The sequence below is a fragment of the Orcinus orca genome, chromosome 12 (assembly GCF_937001465.1).
Source record: "Orcinus orca chromosome 12, mOrcOrc1.1, whole genome shotgun sequence".
Classification (NCBI taxonomy): Eukaryota; Metazoa; Chordata; class Mammalia; order Artiodactyla; family Delphinidae; genus Orcinus; species Orcinus orca.
Window position 1 is genome coordinate 38469015 of NC_064570.1, and position 17964 is coordinate 38486978.

Sequence of the window (17964 nt, forward strand, 5' to 3'; positions counted from 1 at the left end):
GGGACAACCTGTGTACTCTTAAGATTTATTTAACATTATACCTTTACCAACCTGCACAGTGTCTGACAAACTAGAAACCTAATTAACATATATTTAAATACCTTAATTCAAAGAAGATCATTGAGATAGTACCCAGAAAATTCAGGAATTTTTGCTTCGTAGTTGGAGTTAACTTTTTCTGTCATTATTGTAGGCTAATGTCTTATTTCGTCAAAACAAAAAAAACACTAGTAGTTTACAGTCATAGTCATCTAGTTTAGGAGTCCTCATGTCTAGGTCAAATTCCAGCCCAAGTAAATCCCAATTCAGTAGTACATAATTTTAACTTGGTAAATTTAAGGGAGCTATGAAAAGCTAATTTCTAAATTTTTTTTGAGAACTACAGATTCTCAGTTATACCTGTTGTCCTATAAATGCAAATGTCGACCAGAATATGAGAATACACTGACAATTTGTTTCACCTAAATTAGAAGTGTCACTTTGCTCCAACTAAATTAGAAGCACCTGTGTCACTTTGATCCAAACTCGTGAGTTGTGAAGAGCTCCAGGTTCAAGCTGGTCTGACAGCTGCTTCGAAATGGCAGGGTGGTGCAGCTGTAATTGTGGAGACAGCAGAGGAACTAGGGCTACACGTCAAGGGAGAATCATCCTACCATTTAATATTTTTTCCCCCTCCTGAAATCTCACCTTAATTTTGCTTTATATTCATAGTTCAGTTCTCTATGGAAGAAACTGTAAATTAGATTCCTTAAAAATTAAACACATTCATTTATTTCATAAAGGTTATTGAGTTCTTAATATGTGCAAAAGGGCAACATGCTACGCTGGTGACAGAAAGAAAGAGAAAGCTTTCACTGTAAACTCAGGGAGAGAGACTTGTGAACAGCTTGTGCCCTAAGGGAGCAAGAGGTAAAGAAGCAACTAATTTCAAGAGAGAGAAAGAGTCAAGGAAGCCTTTTTAGAAATAGTTGCATTGAGGCAGAAATAGAGACACAGATGTAGAGAACAAACATATGGACACCGGGGGGAAAGAGGGGTGGGATTGGGAGATTGAGATTGACATACATACACTAATATGTATAAAATAAATAACTAATGAGAACCTGCTGTATAGCACAGGGAACTCCACTGTACGGTAGAAACTGACACAACGTTGTAAAACAACTATACCCCAATAAAAGAAAGAAAGAAGGAAAGAAAGAAAGGAGGAAAGAAGAAGGAAAGAAAGAAAGAAGGAAAGAAGGAAGGAAGGGAGGAAGGAAGGAAGGAAGAAAGAAAGAAAGAAAGAAAGAAAGAGAAAGAAAAGAAAGAAAGGAAAGAAAGAAAGAAAGAAAGAAAAAGAAAGAAAGAAAAGAAAGAGTTGCATTGAACAATTTTGAGAGATGATGACACTCTGAGTTAAGGTATTTCTAGAGTGAGGGAACTGTACCCATTTATTGCCCAGGCGTATCAATTTTCCTTGTGAATCCTGCAAAATAAAAATAACTCAGCACTTTTTATAAAAGTGTTTAGAGATGTGGAGCAGAGCACAGGGCAGTCAGGATAGCCAGGGGATAAATGATTAGGTGATCAGGGGCTGATGGCAAAGAACACTGCACACCATCCTATGACATCCTATTATCCTGTTGGGGACACTCAACCTCTCATGGGCTTGAAGGACAGGCTCAAAGTGACTATAGCAGTCAGCCCCGAATCACAGTAATTTGAACAGGGATGGTTTAACATAAAGAATCGCTAACTATAACATGGGATTGGAGTGCCCGGGGATTAGCTAGTAAGAAGTAAAAACAAGTCTAAAGAATATAGGAATCCCAGATACAAGGAGCAGCCACTCCCTCTCGGGTAGATAGAGCCTGAAGACCAACCTGCTTCCACCCCCAAGGCTGCGATCCCGACCTTGTTGGAGAGGGCGCAGAAGTGGCTCACTGGATGTAGAGGATGCTGTGATGCTGCCCTGGTGGAACTTACCGGAAATTCACCCTCCAGGGTGCCAGCAAAAACTATTCAAGGGCAGATGACTCAGCTGGAGGCACTCCTTATAAAAATGCCTAAGGGTAGAGGTACTGAGGAATCTGCTGGCTGCTGCATTCTGCTGCCCAGCGTGAACTGCCTAGCGGGGCACTGGGGAAGCTGCCTGTACTGGAGGAGCCTAATGCTCCAGAGCGATGCATTTCCAGGCTGCAGGCGCCAGACAAGAGGAACACGCTGGAACCGGGAAGAAAAGCCTGTCCTCCTGCAGTGTCTCTCCAGCAACCTCTAGTGACAAAGCTTATTCTGTTACCTGCTAATCACAATATTCCATCAGCCTGCTCCGTGTTCACAGAGCAGGTAAAAAGGGTGAATTCCGAGCTGAGAGGCAGCAGTAGAGACAGCATAGAGCCAACATGATTTACATCAAGAATTCACAAAAGACTTAGAACTGGCAGAGAAAGCAGATGCCGAAAATAAACAAATGGTGGAATGTTGTTTAAGTACTTTGATCCATAGATTCCTTCCATCACACTCTGCGGCGGGGTGACTGCCCTCCTTCGACCCAGCAGAAAGACTGGAGTTTTATTCTTTGAAGACAAAATAGAAGGTCTTTGGACTGGGATGTGCCAGGAACAGTGTGAAAATCAGGCGAATGTGGTGAATACAGACCTACTGAATGTTGAGCCCCCTGTGCTCTTCCTTCCTCGTTTCCTGGCTCAATGTTGACAACCTTTTAGTTCCCACCCTTAAAATGAGAAGGCAAGGTTAATGAGATGTCTGAAGAAGCCTCTAACATGAAAGATAGAGACCAAAATAATAATTGAAATAAAGACCTTAGAAAGGAGAAGAAAGTTCAATTATTCTCAAAGAAACAGGAAAAAAAATTGCAAGACTTTCTTGCAGTATAAAGGAACATTTGGTGGAAAAAAAAGAACATGATAAAAAACATGATGGCAGAGATGAAAAATTCAATAGTAGTGATGAAAGATAATGTCAAGGAAACCATCCAGATACTAGAGTACAAAGACAAAGAGATGGGAAATAAGAGAAAAGATAAGAAAAGGGTAAGCTGGGACAAAGTGAGAGAGTGGCATGGACATATACACACTACCAAACGTAAAATAGATAGCTAGTGGGAAGCAGCCGCATAGCACAGGGAGATCAGCTCGGTGGTTTGTGACCACCTAGAGGGGTGGGATAGGCAGGGTGGGAGGGAGGGAGATGCAAGAGGGAAGAGATATGGGGACATATGTATATGTATAACTGATTCGCTTTGTTATAAAGCAGAAACTAACACACTATTGTAAAGCAATTATACTCCAATAAAGATGTTAAAAAAAAGAATATGTGTAGGAAAAAAAAAAAGAAGAAGATGGCTCAGGAGGTACAATATTTGAATCACAGAAGTTTCCAAAAGAGAAATCAGATGAAACAGGCAATCATCATAAAAGCCAGGGAACCATCATTAAAATAATTTAAGAAAATTTCATAGACATGAGTTTCCAGATTAAAAGGACTCACTAAGTGACAGCAAAAAAAAAGATGAAAAATAGGCCTAACTAAGTGAAATTTCAGGTAAATAGAGATAAGCTTCAAGTTAGAAAAAAAAAAAAGACAATAAGTATGCCATGCAAAAATAAGGAACCAAATGAGATATCTCAACAGCAACACTTTTCTCTAGAGGAGAGTGGAACAGCATTTTCAATATTATTATATAAAGAAAAGAATCTTTCAATGTAGGAATCAATGACCACTTACCGGTGTTATGGTAAAATAAAGATATTTTCAGACGCACAAATTCTCAAATATTGTATTTCCCATGCACCTTTTCTCAGGAAATAATTAGAGGATGTACTCCAATAAAACAAGAGAGTAAGCAAGAAAGACGAAAAGAGGGAATCAAGAAAGCAGGATACCCAAATTAGAAGAAAAACAAGGGAATTCTCAGCATGACAGGGAAAGTTCCTAGACAAGTGCTTTGAAGTATCCCTAAAGAGCAGTCAGTTCAAGTAGAGAATGAATGGACTTCTCCAGATGGATGACTCCATAACAAAATAATTGGAACTGATAGATTACCTGAGAAGAATGATCTTGGGGATAATGGTACTGAAAGGCTATTGTGAAAAATTAGCAAAAGATTTAAATAAAACCAATCTAATGAATAAAGCAAGGCTATTATCAATGTCAAGAAAAATGAAAGTTTAAAAGGAAGTGTAATTTTAGTGAATTCCTAAAATGCTCAGCTATAAATATTATTTACATAGTCATAATAATGTAAGCAATTAATTAAATCTAGACAAAACTTTTAATGTAACTGTATTGTGGGAAATGGGGAGGGAACCAGAGGAGATGAAAGTTTCAGGGAGCTAAATGCTCAACCACCATATTAGAAAGTCAATTGATAATATTTAAAATTGAATAATCAAAATATAGGAGTATAGGCATATTATTGAGAGATATGAACATGTATGAAGAAGGAATCTCTGAAGGAATTAAAAAATTGCAGGAGAGATTGACAGAAATGTATTTTGTTATATATGTTCCATTTATAAACTATGTGTATATATTACTTTTTCAAAAAAAATGTAAAAAGGAATAAAAGGATATTAGTTTAAAATATTTGCATGTTCACACTCATTGAACAAATATGTGTTAAGAATTCACTCTGTGCCTGGCTCAATGCTCTGCACTGGGGATAAAACTGGAATAAGACAGGGTTCCTACCCTGAAGGAGCTCATACAATTGGAAGATGACAGAAGGGTGACGAGAGAAACATGAAACAAATAAAGGGGAGGACATTGCCATTAAGTCCTAGATGTAGAGTATGAATTGTAGCATGGGGAATTCAATTGTCTAAACGACGTATAAGAGAAAATGTTTCTTGAAAAATAAATGTTTTCACAGTTTAAAAGAGGTTACCGTATTAGTTCATTAATAATAATAGAAGTAATAGGTGCTACTTTTTTTTTTTACCACCTCCTACGTATTAGATGCTCATACTCAGTCTTTTACCTTCATCCTTTGGTTTAATCCTAGCTCTAATGAGGCAGATCTTATTAGCCTCATTTTACAGATGAGCTGAATCATAGTAGTGTTAAGAATAGAAAAGCTTCACATCTGTGCCAATAGCTGACATGAGTCAGACTCAAAGGGAGGGAATGAACTAGATTATTTTCTTGGCTTGCTTCAAATACTGTGATTTTACAGTGTATTTCTTTCTAGAGGTTGTAGTCAGTAGAGTTGAAAAGTCACTGTTACCAGAACCTCACAATACTATTGAAATGGACCTGTGTGCTAGAACATGGAGAGGTCTTTGCAAAAGAAGAAGTCTTTGTCCTGCAAAACATTCCTTTAAAAGTTTGATATTAACTATTTATCTATACAGATATATGTAGCTACCAAAGAAAGTATTTCTTCTTTCTCTTTAAGTAAACTTCTTAAAATTTCCATATGAATGAATTCAAAGCACCATCAAAATATGCTTAATTGTCCTCTTCTTTTGTAATTCCCAAAATGCTAATATTGTTCATTATACTTTTAATATATTTATTCTGAATAATTTAATTTAAACTCTAGTTACTTAACTCCGTTTTCCTCCATATGCACCTGCCATTTATCTCTCTTTATAACCTAAAATAAAGCATAAAAAGTGAATAATAAAATAAAACGCTTAACTGTATTTTGTATTCATTCTGCCATCCTATTATTGAAATACTTTGAATAGCATCTCCATGTGACCTGTGTAACTATCACAATACTGTATTCTAAATTGAAATGACAGATACTACCAATATTTGATGTCCTTTCGTCCTATTGTTCTCTATGTATGGTTTTCCATCTTATTGTTAGATGACCATTCTGAAAAGAGTAGGATGAGATTTTACATTTGCTAAGAGATTTCTTTTTTTAATGCTTCAGAGCTACTCGGGAAGTCAAGAGTTCAGCCTTTGAACATCTATAAACCATTGTGTAAATTATAGAAGCTTTTAAAGTCCTCACCATAAAAACCTCATAAAAGGTTATTTTCATATTTAAAACTCACTGTGAATTTATTTTTAGACCAGAAAATGAGTTGAGAGTTGTCTTTAAGCTACTGTAATTCCCAGGTGTGTTTCCAATTAATTAGAGTATGTCAAAACAGGTCTGCTGAAATTAAATTACCTTTATTCTTCCTTTAGAACACATTTCCAAATCTGGGAGAAAAAGATTCAATAAACTACTAGCAGCAAGGTTCTAGCGTATGAATGGTAAATAAAATATTCTAATGGTACACAGAGATCTATTTTATGGATTTAGCTTTGTTATTCACTGATCTAAAGCCAACCTGCATGCATCAAAAGTAAATAAAAAATGACTCAAGACAGTAGTCATAGTCCTGTCTTTCCCTGCATTTGTACAGCACTTATTCTGAGCCCTCCTGATACATTTGCTATGTCCTACTATGTATTGTGTTTGTGTGTAAGTCTTATCTCCCCTGCTACAATACAACTCTTTAAGAAAGACCCCTTCTCTTATTCATCTTTTTATTCCTACTGTACCTAAGTTCTGATTTTGCATATATTTAGCACTTAATACATTATTCTACTGGCACTTTAAAAAAATACATCTGTCCATTAAAGAATACTTGGAGAACACAGTAAAGGTAAAAACAACAACAACAAATGAATCACTGCTTGTTCATCTAAAAACACCAGAAATTATATTTTAAAATACTACCCCCCCTTTACTTTTTTCCTATTTGTGGCCATTTTAATATAGTTATAAGCCTGGTGTCTGCATAATTTGTTTGTAAAGTTAGACATGATAACACAAACAGTTTCCATGCTATTTTCAAACTGTAGTAAACAGTGAAATAGCTACCTAATATTTCATTTAGAGCGTTTTAAAACATAAAGTTATTCATAATTCTTTTGCTATGAGGCAGGAAGGTTATTGTAAACACCCTCAGTGTTTTTGAAAAGTTGTGCATCCTTCTGAGGATAGAAGTGTGGCCAGCGATCCAGTGATAAGACACATCTCAGGGTATAGGTTTTAGGATGTATTGTATCCAAGGGAACTTTGTGTTACCCACAGCTCTGAAGTGTGAGGTACTGGGGTACATCAGATATTACTGGCAGTTTTGTTCCCCTGCTTTTCTACCTTTACCACCCAAAAAACTGACCTCCAGAAGAGGAAGCTGTTCACAGTTTTTGGCAGCTAAAGACCTGCACTGCCTCAGCTCACCAAGTCACCCCATATTTATACTGTTAATTGGGAGGCTTCCATTAAAGAGAAATTAACCTTTTTTTTTTTTTTTTTTTTTTTTTTGCGGTACGCGGGCCTCTCACTGTTGCGGCCTCTCCCATTGCGGAGCACAGGCTCCGGACGCGCAGGCTCAGCGGCCATGGCTCACGGGCCCAGCCGCTCCGCGGCATGTGGGATCTTCGCGGACCGGGGCACGAACCCGTGTCCCCTACATCGGCAGGCGGACTCTCAACCACTGCACCACCAGGGAAGCCCGAGAAATTAACCTTTAAGAGAAGAACCCTGTTCTTGGGCCTTCATCACCCATAGATGAAACCCCTTGACTCTATACATGGGCTCCCAGGGCAGTCTCTCCAGGCTCTACCTCTTAGCCACACATCTTAACCCCAATAACCCCCTGCTGTCCTGGATGCCAGCCTCTGCTCTGTGATATATTATATATTCAGCTCTCAGTGTTATATATTCAGCTCTCTGCTTGATCCTTTTGAAGCTACTGATCTATTCAGATAATTTTAAAATTTTTTATTGGGAGAGGGATGGAAATCCCCACCCAAGTTCTGTCATGGACACTGCCTTTTCTGGCAGGCTCCATTCCAACATCCAGGCCCAGATCTCAAAACTCCCTTCCAGGCTAGAGCCCTAGACCATCTTTTTGTGCAAGAGAAAAGATCAGACACTGATTATCTGGGAGACAATTTTCACATTTTTTAGTGCATAATAAGTGCTTAGTGAATATTTGTCTACTATTTAGACATTTCCTAGAGGTGCTAGAAAGAAAAACATTTTAAAAATTCTTTAATGGAAGTCAAAATAATGGTTACTTTGGGAGTTGAATAATGTCTGGTACTGAGCATGAGGGAAGTTTCATGGGTACTGGAAATCTATAACTTGATTTAGGTGGTTGTTAGGATGGGTACACTTGATAAAAATCCAAGAGTTGTACACTTGTATCAATAATGACTGGTTATTCCCTGGGGACGCAGTGGTTAAGAATCTGCCTGCCAATGCAAGGGACATGGATTCGATCTCTGGTCCGGGAAGATCCCACATGCCGCAGAGCAACAAAGCCTGTGCGCCACAACTAATGAAGACTGTGAGCTCTAGGGTTCGTGCTCTGCAACAAGAGAAGCCACTGCAATGACAAGCCCGTGCACCGCAGCGAAGAGTAGCCCCCGCTCACCACAACTAGAGAAAGTCCACACGCAGCAACTAAGACCCAACGCAGCCAAAAGTAAATAAATAAATAATAATTTTTTAAAAGGACAACCATTATTGTATGTATCAATAAAAAGTCACCCCTGAAAACAAAAAGCAAAATCCTTGAGTTATTAGAATATTCCTAAAAACCTTTCTATCTCTAAAACTTCTGAGATTCTAAGACAGAATCCACTAAATAAACATTCAGATGATCCTTATGTGACCAGGGTACCTCTATCTTTCTGGCCCATGGGTGGGAGTAAGGTTATCAGCACAGAGTAAGCTAGAATGGAAATTAGAATCAGCTGTCTGCTCACCCCAGATCTAAACGGCATATCTTCCAAATGTCCCTGAAGGAACTTAAAGGACAGACCAGGAAAGAATCTCCCCTGCTCCAATATTCAACAGGGATCGCTCACCTTTCCACTGTTCCCTGTCTCTTCTCCCTAACTTCATTCCTTGGATACTCCCATTCTCAATACTTGTTTCAGTATTGCCTCATTTGGTGGAACCTCTTCTGCTTTCTGATCTTGTCCTGTCCTATTTGATTCTAAATTTTCCATATCCCCTCAGTTTCCATCAGCCTGGCTCTTGCTACAAGCTAAGTCTGAATGAACAGTGGTATAGCTGCAAAATAGGACACACAGCAGCTGGACTAGCCTCTGGCCTCCCCACTAATAGAGGGGTCCGGGACACAGGAAAACTGGATGCAGCGTACCAACGTGAAGGAGGCCAAGCCTGAGGTCTGCAGCAGAGTAATCAGAATTGGGAATTCAGGCAAAGCTTACAGGAACAGTTACCTATTAAATATTAAAAAGGAAAAAGAGAACTTATTCATCATCCAAGAGTTGATCTTAGCAGAAGGCACAAAGAGAGTTGGAAGTTGAAGGCAAGAACTTGGCCGAGTGATTGAGCATCAGTGATCAGAATTACGAAAGATGGATGTGCAAGAGGGAGAGGGAACTGAAAGCCAACTCTGATTCATCCTGAGATCTCCTGTGGGATCATGTTAAATCAAAAGCAGTCCCCAGAGAGGCCGATCTGAAGCCTGAAGGTGAGGATGAATAGAATTGCCTGGATGATGTGAAGAACAAATGACTGGAAAAAAAAAAGCTCTATATTTATACTATATCCTCCAGAAAGACAGGCACAGGTTTGCTCCCCAGCCCCAAGCAGTTATGTTTGTGCTCTTTGAGATTTACACTTTCTACTATAGGACATTTGAGTCTGCTGAAATGCCAAGAACTTTTGTATACCAGCCCAGGACCATTTTCACATAAATTTGTGGCTTCTGTTTTTCCCAGGCATATGGGGCATAGGAATTCTGGCTCCAAACCAGAAAGAAGGCTTGTTGAGAATTCTCAAGGAAAGAATTTTCTTTTTTCCCTTTTATCCAGCACAAAGGCCAAGAAAGGTAAGCCTCTTAATAATCACCATCTCCTGGCTAAGATAGTTCACCCCCTTAACGTGTTCCCTTTGGAATTCCTGGATTTGCCTCTGTGTCTTGCTCCAATCTCTCACGTTGCATAGGAGCCCAAGTGTTCCTGACCCTGACAATCTACCCATTAAAATAAAACTTTAAATTGCCAGGGATCAACAGATGCCCTCAGTGCAAATGCTGACTTCAGCACTGACCGGGAGAGAGACTCATAATTTCTTATTGTTTCTGGACTTTAAGGCCTTCCCTACAGTTATACATTTTTAAAAGTCTTTTATTCAGTTGTTCCGTACTTGCACTCCAGGACCCAGGTAGAAGGAGAACACTCATCTGTGGTTTGATCTTCTCAATGTAGAGAGTAAGAGAGCTGGTGAAACCAGCTCTGGTTTATATAAAAGTTTCTGCTCTGGTGAGTGTACTGTGACTTCTGCTCACATTTCCTTGGCCAAAATATGCCCATGGCAGAGCTCGGTGTCTGTGGTGTGGGAAAGTATGCTCCTCCCAAGGAAAACACTGTCAGCACAGGGCAGTGGCTGAGATATACAATCCAGTTACAGGGAGGAAGAGAATGAATAATTAGAAACAATAATACAAGCTGCCACAAGGGAGATCACAGGTGGAAGAACAAGTCTGATGAATAAGTTGATGATTCACATCAGACATGTGATGCTTGAAATGTCTATGAGACACCCAAGCACAGATGCTGAGCAAGCAGTTGGATATATGGGTCAGAAGGTGAGGGAAAATAACTGAATGGGAGAGATATATTTAGAAACATTAATTGAAAATGGTAGCTGAAATCTTATGGAAGTAAATGAAATCTTTCAGGGACAAGAGGATAAACTTGCCATTTGCACATTAATATTTGCATTCTTCCAATTTTCCTTAAAAACAAAGCTCTCTTGGTCTTTCACTTTTCAATTTTTTATAGAAACATGGATATCAAGAAATACTTCTCTATTATAAGAAAATCAATAACTGAGGTAAGCAATAACTGAGGCTTAAGGTCAATGTGTGAAGGATAGCAAAGAGAGTAGTAAGTGGAAGAGATTACAGTACATATCCTATCCAAATGGGCAGCTCTAGCTAACTATTGCCAGGTAGAAATACTAGCTTAGGTTGTCCAAATGGTCCAGTGTTTTCAGGAAAAGCTGAAAACATATTTAATGGGTAGTCCCCAATTTTAAAATATTTAATATAATTATTTCAAAATTTTGCAAGGGCCAAATTATTATTATTTTCATTATCACTATCAGCATTATTATTGTTATTCACTATCTGTAGGCAGATTTGGTCTATGGGGTCACTGGTTTGATATATGATCTATGATACAGAGTGAGAAGAGGACAAAGAAAGAAACCTGAGAACATTTAAAGAATGAGCAGAAAAAGAGAACTCCACTAAGAAAAGTGGTAGGAGAAACATAAGAGGACAGGGAAGTCACAGATCCCCAAAAAAGGAATATTTCTAGAAGACCCTAATCTGGTTATTCTAAGGCATTAATGCTTCCTTATATCTCAAAAATGCACACAAAAAATGTGTTTTGTATTACTTGAACTAAAAATATAATCTTGAGATGCTGGTATGTTAAGATACCACCACAATTTTAAAGAGGTTAGGATATGTCCTGAAAAGTGTCTGCAATGCAAATCTTTATATATTTTTAAACCAAGACATTTTATTCACTAATGTGCTGTAAAATGTTTGTCCTTCAGTGAATAAAATATACAATTATGGCTATACCAAAATACGAGAGAAATATGAAAGATGTTATATAACTGGTCAAAAAAAATTTTAATGATAATTTCAAGCCAGAAAATGTAGCACAGCCTGTGAAAATGTGCTAAATCATTTTTCAAGCTATGGGAAGTAACTGTCTCTGAGCACCCAGGTGTCTCTAACAAACATGCTAAAATTAGACAAAAAAGTGCATTAAGAGAGACTGGCATCAGCTTTCAAGGAATCTTAAATGAAGGGTAATGCTATTTGAGCCCCTGCACTCAGTGGCTGGACACTGATACCTTAATGGCATGGATGCTACTTGAACTATATAGTAAAAAAAGCGGTGCTTCATTAAGTTCATATTTATTCCAGGTTGTCAAGGCCCATACTCCCTAAAACAACGTGAACTTTATACTAAAATGAATTATTTTATCAAAAGGAAAATGCATTTAATTGATGGTAAAGATTCTAAAATAAGGAAGAACCCAGATTATTAAAGGTTATTAAAACCATAATCATGAAGATCAAAAGACTTGACAACCATTGACCTCAGAAAGAAGACTCATTACTCATTACTGCAGTCTACCACCAAATGTAATAAATGTATGCCCAGCCCACTGAATCGGGAATTGAAAAAACCGTTTATGAATATATCCTTTGTTAGCATCTTTCCAAAGAATGTGGATAGTTGTCTGTTTTAACTTCTAGAAAATATTTTGGGAACTGCCATTAAAGACGTTGGAATCAACTCATTATCATTACCAGAAACTATTGATATAATGTAGTTGCATATGTTTGGCTAAATATAATAGAAATCTCTTTGAGTTTTGTTTCGTTTTGTTTTTTGATCTTCCCATAATCTTTTTGTCTCTCCTAAATTTGTTTGGTAGTGGAGTCCTCACTTCCTTTGGGTGATTGTCCTTCCTTGACCCTAGCCTGGAACAGCTTCATGAACCAAGAGATGGTTACGTGACCCAGGCCTGACAGCCATGATTGTCCACTGCACTGGCCACAGGAAGTAGCAGAGGAATGGGCAGAACTAAAGCTAGGTATTCAGTCTGCCCTGTAATACCCCTAAATAAACAAGTCCTCTCTTTTGGGGTACTAAATGGAATGACATGTATCCTTCATGAAGGAAGCTTGTGGTAGTAGAATAGAATTAAGCTACAAGAATAAAAGAAAAGAGATAAGTGAAGGAAAAAGAAAATCCTGAAGAGCTTATTTAAATCCCTGGATTCAGTCACTCTGAAATACAAAGTACATTTCTTTATTTCCTCAAGCCACTTGGAATTGGGTTTTAAGAAATAGAAACATTTGGGGCTTCCCTGGTTGCGCAGTGGTTGAGAGTCCGCCTGCCGATGCAGGGGACGCGGGTTCGTGCCCTGGTCCGGGAAGATCCCACATGCCACAGAGCGGCTGGGCCCATGAGCCATGGCCGCTGAGCCTGTGCATCCGGAGCCTGTGCTCCACAACGGGAGAGGCCACAACAGTGAGAGGCCCAAAAAAGAAATAGAAACATTTGTATAAATTATTAACATCAAATACCAACTATCCATAATAGTGATAACATTTGAATAAATTTAAAAGTAATATATAAGCCTCTCGTGAGGCATAATTTTTACTTCCTCTGTGACTTTTACATCTTTATAAGGATTGCTACATGAAAATTTCAGAAACTCACTACCCTTGTCTGACTCTTTCAAGGTAGATATGTAGTTAGTTATGAAAAATTACTGAAGAGTGACCTTTGAGAGAAAAGAAACCAGGATCTACATAATTCATGAGCTGCAGAGTTCATCTCCAAAAAACCTGGAAATTACCATATTTAGCATACCAAGAAAATGCATTGGGCACATATAGCAAAATGAATTTCCCTGCATCTAAGAGAATGCAATATCTACTTATTTTATAGAAATAAACTAGGATTCCATGCATGCAACAAGAGGTAAGTTCTCTATTCTCTGTAGCAATCGGAACAATTCTAGAGACAATCTCAGGCAGCATGTTTTGTGTGAACTCTCAGCTACACAGTGTAAAGGTTTATAACTAGCAATGTGTGAAAAGACTCAAAGAAAATTATTTCCTGTACTAACTGTATAAATGTACTGCAAATGAAAATTTATCTATAGAAAAAGGTTGAAATAGTGGGACAATCTTCTGTTCTCTTCCTCAGCATTACAATTTAGTTTTATTAATATTTATTGAGCACCTAGTATGTGCTAGATACTGAATATAAAAAATGAACATGACATAGCCTCTGCTACCTAGGAACTCAAAGCCTGCTGAGAATTTTCTTCCATTATTCCTAATCTCGTTGAGGAGCCAATGACTTCAATACTGAAAAGGTTATTAAGGAAAGAGCTTTCCCTACCATGGGCCAATCTGGCCTCTGTCTCAATAAACGCATCATAAAACTGATTTATCTGTAGAAGCATAGTTGAAAGGATTGGTTATGTGTAGTCTTATTTCTGTGGTGCAAGGCTAAGTCCTATTCTCTTAGTTGTATTCTTCCATCCCATTTACCCACTATCACCACCAGTACTCTCACTGAAAGTATTCAAAAAACTTTGGAAACTGGGTGCAGGTTATATGTGAACTTCCTGTACTATCTTTATGGTAAATCTATTCTAAAATTTTCTTAAGTTTTTTTTTTTAAACTTAATGTGTGGATAATGAGCTTTTCATGTAGGTATTTTCAATAAATGTTGCCAGCAATTATCAATCAGTCATACAAGAAGCTTAGGACATTGAAAAACAACTTAAAATATTAACATTATTATCTTCTATATTAAGTATTTTTCTGATATGAAAAAAGAAATGAGATTTCTTCTAGAGGCAATTTTTATTTTGATCATTACTTTTCAACACATGTTCAGGGACCACAGGAACCGAAAGACATCAAAGAAGCTTAGTGATCATCTGCTGATGTTTCCCAAGGGATGTGTCATTGACATTTCAGTCAGAACAATTCTCTATAGTACAACAGCGTCCCATGAATTAAAGGATAACTAACATTCTGGCCCCTGCCCTGTAGCACTCTTCAGTTACTGTGACAAACAAACCTAGATATTTCCAAATACCTACTGGAAGGAGGTACCATATGGTACCACTAGCCTGTTCCCTATTTTTGGAACGGGGTAAATAGAAGTCCAGAGAAGTTCTATGGCTTGATTAAGGTCACAAAGGTAGCAAAGTTCTAAATAGCAAGCAGGCTTTTCTTAATCAATATTCCTAAGATACATGAATGTTTTCTTAATCCTATAGCATTACATTTAAGGTTTCTGAATTTTTGGTGCTTGGATTTAGTGTGAATTATTAAACCAAATTCTCAAACAAGAAAACTCAAGGGGGGAATTTCCTGGCGGTCTAGTGGTTAGGACTCGGCACTCTCACTGCCGTGGCCTGGGTTCAATCCCTGGTCAGAGAACTAAGATCCTACAAGCTGTATTGTGCAGCCAAAAGAAAAAAAAAAAGAAAGAAAGAAAAGAAAACTCAAGGCCTCTATGAAATTGGATTTAGTAATTGATTTTGAATTACTAATAGATTTTTTTAAATTTCATCTCTATTAACATAAGCATATACCTCATGACTTTTTTTTGAATTTTATTTATCTTTTATACAGCAGGTTCTTATTAGTTACCTATTTCATGCATATTAATGTATACATGTCAATCCCAATCTCCCAATTCATCCCACCACCTCCTCCCCCCTCACCACTTTCCTCCCTTGGTGTCCATACATTTGTTCTCTACATCTGTGTCTCTATTTCTGCCCTGCAAACCAGTTCATCTGTACCATTTTTCTAGGTTCCACATATATGCGTTAATATATGATATTTGTTTTTCTCTTTCTGACTTACTTCAGTCTGTATGACAGTCTCTAGATCCATCCACGTCTCTACAAATTACCCAATTTTGTTCCTTTTTATGGCTGAGTAATATTCCATTGTATATATGTACATACATCTTCTTTATCCATTCGTCTGTTGATGGACAAATTTAGGTTGCTTCCGTGACCTGGCTATTGTAAATAGTGCTGCAATGAACATTGGGGTGCATGTGTCTTTTTGAATTATGGTTTCCTCTGGGTATATGCCCAGTAGTGGGATTGCTGGGTCATATGGTAATTCTATTTAAAAAAAAACAAACAACCCAATCAAAAAATGGACAGAAGACCTAAATAGACATTTCTCCAAAGAAGACATACAGATGGCCAAGAAGCACATGAAAAGCTGCTCAACATCACTAATTAGTAGAGAAATGCAAATCAAAACTACAGTGAGGTATCACCTCACACCAGTTGGAATGAGCATCATCAGAAAATCTACAAACAACAAATGCTGGAGAGGGTGTGGAGAAAAGAGAACCCTCTTGCACTGTTGGTGGGAATGTAAATTGATACAGCCACTATGGAGAACAGTATGGGGGTTCCTTACAAAAAACTAAAAATAGAAATACCTCATGACTCTTAAGGACAATTTAAGAAAATAGTTAAAAACTTAAAGCAAGCAATAAGGTAAGTGGTGAAGATGAGAAAGATCTCATTTCTTCCCAGCAGTGCCACAGTACACAAATGACTGCAACAGGATTAGTGGGAACAACCTTCAATTTGGCCATGGACCCAAGAAGAGAATTATATATACCTAAATCTACAGAGAGGAAGGTCAAAGTCAAATCTGCAAATATTGGACTAGCTAGACCACCCCTTATGTAAAGATGATTAAGGAAATTTAAGACCTAGGAAAAGATTCTGAAGGACAAGGGAAAGAAAATATAAACCTGAAGCTCAGAAAAAGGACAAGCCTATGAATTTTGTATACTAATCAAGCAGAAAAACATTTTAGAAAACTCCTTGGAGCTCTCAATCTCATGGAAAAAGACAAAGTAGAACCTCAGGCAGAAGGTTCTATTTATGAGGAACTAGCAATATCAAAGTTATAGAACAATGAACATTTATGTGTTGAAACACAGAGCATCATTTATTAGATACATGTGTATATATAATAAAATCTATTAGAAAGAATTGAGAACCACCCCCATAACTTTCCATAGAGGATTTTAATACTTCTCATACTTTGACAGCTCAAAAGGATTTTTTTTTTAATGCAGAAAGTTTGGATAACCTCATAAATGACGTTGAGTTTAGATAGACAGATATCATAGGAAATTATCCTTTTCAAGAATGCATGAAACAAAAACTAATCAACTACTAGGACACAAAACCTCAACTAAACCTGGGTAGAAATGGTAAAAGCCATATTCTCTGACTACAATGTATCAGTAACAGAGCTGTAATTTAATGACAACAGTTTAAACAAAAAGGCTCATCATTGTGGAGAATGGAAAAAACATGTCCTAAATAATTGTTCGGTTAAAAGAAAACCAAAGCTACCGGTAAAGAATATTGAGAACATTTTTAAAAATAAGAACTCGTTCTATTAAAATGTAGAAGACATGGCAAAGTTATATGGAGGCAAATGCATAACCTCTTATACTTAATTATTTAATAGGGAAAAATAATTTAAAAGAACAAGCACTTTAACGAAAATAAAACATAAAATGTTAGAGCAATGAAAATAATAAAGTGGAAACTGAATAAAAAGGTAGTTTGATTTATAAAAGAAAAAGCTGGTCTTTGGGGGAAATTTTTGTTTGGAATAATATCTCTGATATTCCTTATTCTGGTCCAGGAATTAGTGGAAACAAAATATAATTCTGGAAAAATTACTGAGCCTGTCTTTGGTCCCATATTGTTTCCTAGGTACTCAATGGTAATGCAGATTTAGAGTCCAGAAATCACCCTAGGTCATAGATCCAAAAGAAGCTCATGGCTTCCCTAAAACTTGGATTCTACTTTCTTTTCCTCTTTTCAGAGTTTTTAATCCCATAAGTACTACCAGTGAAAAACTGGTGATTCACCCAGTATACAAACATCACCTTCTGTATTTAGCGTAAGTAGATGAATCTATTTATCTGTATCTCCAAGACCAAGCCAGAATCCTCACCGTGTCCTCTACCTCTAGGGCACTGCTCTGGTAGCCCTCTGCTGCCCCCTCTTGGTTCTAAGCAGTACTTTCTCAGGAACTGGGACAAATGGCTTAAAGCCTCTGAATAAAACCTCCAAATGTTTCAGAAATACCTGTGTAACCAAACCACACTTGGTGGATATTCACTTTTAGTAATGTAATAAAGTTATAGGTGGTTTTCAGTACTCATAATCCTCACATACAACTAAAGGAAATTTGCCAACTGTAAAAACAGAGTACTTATCTTTAGCAAGTAGTTTCAGAAATTTACTTCAGCTCAAAGTTTTCTAGATAAAAGCAGTCAAGGTATAGACATAATAAATATTCCCAGTAAGACAGTGATTCTTTACATTGTCATGTAAATGA

The 17964-nt window shown here is 37.5% G+C and overlaps 1 long non-coding RNA gene across 2 annotated transcripts in view; it reads left to right on the top strand.

The window, feature by feature from the left end:
* LOC117196290 (uncharacterized) overlaps window positions 1-17964 on the top strand; it is a 71771-nt gene that overhangs the window by 34103 nt on the left and 19704 nt on the right. For both annotated transcript variants that reach the window (XR_007470641.1, XR_004476401.2), the window contains exon 2: window positions 9718-9827. This is a non-coding gene — a long non-coding RNA (uncharacterized LOC117196290). The remainder of the gene's footprint in view (window positions 1-9717; window positions 9828-17964) is intronic.